Source organism: Sinohyriopsis cumingii, chromosome 3 (assembly GCF_028554795.1).
Source record: "Sinohyriopsis cumingii isolate HCF-2022 chromosome 3, ASM2855479v2, whole genome shotgun sequence".
In the NCBI taxonomy this organism is placed as follows: Eukaryota; Metazoa; Mollusca; class Bivalvia; order Unionida; family Unionidae; genus Sinohyriopsis; species Sinohyriopsis cumingii.
In genome coordinates this window covers 144,312,458-144,315,284 of record NC_142963.1, presented here as the reverse complement: position 1 = coordinate 144,315,284, position 2,827 = coordinate 144,312,458, and the positions used below count along the sequence as shown (strand labels likewise).

General features: G+C 37.6%; 1 non-coding gene across 1 annotated transcript; it reads right to left on the bottom strand.

The window, feature by feature from the left end:
• Positions 1–2,528: 2,528 nt before the first annotated feature.
• Positions 2,529–2,616, bottom strand: Trnay-gua (transfer RNA tyrosine (anticodon GUA)). Its single transcript is given in 2 exon segments — positions 2,529–2,564; positions 2,580–2,616. It is a non-coding gene; the product is annotated as a tRNA-Tyr (tRNA).
• Between the last annotated feature and the right edge of the window lie 211 nt (positions 2,617–2,827).

Sequence of the window (2,827 nt, the reverse complement as noted above, 5' to 3'; positions counted from 1 at the left end):
ACTTGAGTCCCGCGGGCCCCTTGTCTCCTTTCCTCGGCCGGACATGTTCATGAATTAAAAAGTGCGACATTCGCACATAAAAGCGGGACTTAGTGGCTCCATTCCTACAGTCCCGATCAATTGAAAATCTCGACCTTCGAGATTTAACCAGTCGCGAAAGCACTAGTTGGGTAGGCCACTTAAATCCTTTAATTGATTGATTGATTGAAACCTGGGGCAAAGACAATAGAATGATATAAAATATTTTAAACTAAAACTATTTGAATTACGCTAGCATAGAAATATAAACACTTACTAAAACATCGGATCTCTCTCACAAGAATACCGCAATGCAAATTTTCACAAATGATAATTCTAGGTACATACTAAAAACTAGATCTGTCCGTAAGCATGTACATACAGAATACATCCCACCACTAAGTTGTCATACTTGATAGTTCTAAGTGTGTATATTGACAACTAGATCTGTTAGTAAGTATGAAAAAACAGAATAGATCTCACCACCAAGTTGTCACACATGATAATTGTAAGTGTGTATTTTAAAAACTGGATCTGTACATAAGTGAATAGAGAATACATCTCGCCAAGTTGTCATGCATGATAGTTCTAAGTGTGCATGTTGACAAGTAGATCTATCAGTAAGCATGTACATACAAAGTACATACCACCACCACGTTGTCATACATGATGGTTCTAGGTGTGTATATTGACAGCTAGATCTGTAAGTAAACATGTACAAACAGAATACATCCCACCACCAAGCTGTCACACATTTTAATTATATGTCTGTATTTTAAAAACCAGATCTGTTAATAAGTGAAAAGAGAATACATCTCATCACCAAGTTGTCATTAATGATAGTTCTAAGTGTGTATGTTGACAACTAGATCTGTCAGTCAGCAACTGCATCCAAAATACACTCCACCACTCTGGCAAGATATTAGGTGTGCATGTTGACAACTAGATTACACCCCATCACCAGGTCGTCACAAATACTTGTTTTACGTGTGCATGCTGACACAATCTTTATAAAAATGGAGATAATACTGTATTTATCGCCATACAAAGCATATCAAATTAGGCGGGATATTAAGTAAACAACAGTGAGGCAGGCAGACGGAGAAGCTAACTCTAGTAGACAGTTCCCGTTGCTGGTGGCGGAAGTGGGTATGGTGATGCGTATAGCCATCTGACGCTGTTTGTTTTGTCACATAATAAATGCTTTATCTCATCTTCCAACATAATTAGGTTTTATAAATGATAACAGTCATCCCTGCGTTGATTTTCTACTGTAACTTTGAATAGTGAATCTGTAGCTAAAAGTTCCTAACCAAGCTCGTCAGATTTAAAAAGTAAGCGCTTAATATTAATTCATGAAAGTCCTTCTTATATACTGCATGATGTAACTTCAAAGCAGGAAAGTCCAAACTCTAAATTATAGCGGTCTGTTTCGACGGAAATTTTAACATTTTTCCTCTATCCCAGAAAGAATTAAAATAGAAAAGCATTGGAATTTCTGGCCTCACTTATCTTCCTTCAGTTTACCCTAATCAGCATGTTCTCTTTATCTACTCATATTCTCAACTTACAACAAGCAAATCTAAATTAGCATTTCCAAGGAAGAACAATTTAGGAATAGCTTTTAATTTACTGACTCTCTTATCTTCAATAGTTTTCCATAATCAGTGAAAACAAATAAACACCCCCTCAACCAACAACCAACAAGAAACAAATAAAAATAAAAAATAAAAAAGTAGCAACAAAAATGGCCTTCATGAAAACTGTTGGCTACTATACGTGATATTCGAGAATCGTGCATCTTACTAGCCAAGGTTCCGATGACCCTATTTACACCATGGCGGATCGAACAGCTATACCGGTGCTTTGTCCTAGGGACATCTATTGGATTTCATGTGTTGCCTCCCTTGGGATGTAATGCCAACTAACCAATAGCGTGATGCAATGTACATCGGCCAAAAACTGTGGTGGCAATTGCCCGACAAAGGATACTTTCTAAGTTTAACATCGAAAATATGACTATATACAAGAGCGAAGCCTTTACAGGTGTATGTGAGTGAAAGGTATTCGTGCAGGCAGGGAACGGCACTGGAAAATTCCTTATTTAACAGTCCATTCAGTTTGTGTGCTCCATTTTTCTCGATCACGTAGGAACGTCTTTCAAATTTGAATAATTTAATTTTGATTGGATGCGGTGGCTTGCCGCCGCATCAAATGAAATTCACAGACCGGAAGCACATACATATCTGCTCGATATGCCAAGGTGAAGATATGAGTATTGGAACCTTGGCTAGCGAAACTGAGAGTCCTGAAGCTGCGGTAAAAAAAAGAGTAAAAAAAATCTGAAAACATACCTCCCACCAGTTTTTTATTTATACTTTTTTTGTTTGTTTTGTTTCACTGTTCATACTATATTATTCCATTATCATTAGTTAAGGGAATATAGAAGGGACCGTACAATCGATCGTTTCAAACGTCAATATAATTTGCATCTGAAACACAAAAAGTAATCCCGCGAGCCGGATTTGAACCAGCGACCTAAGGATAACAAAATTTCTTCTTTACAGTCCTCCGCTCTACCAACTGAGCTATCACGGGATATGGCGATTACACCGTCGTGATCTACATTGTTTATTATTTGTTTCTATTTCGGTTGGAAGCAATAGAGAGTGACCATTACGTCTGCTGTCGCCTATGCCTGACAGTTCATGGATTGGTATTGGTTCCAATATAGTTGACTGATAGTTTCTTCGATACTCTTAGAATATAGTATTATTACTTCTGTGACGACTACAGCTACGTCTACGAC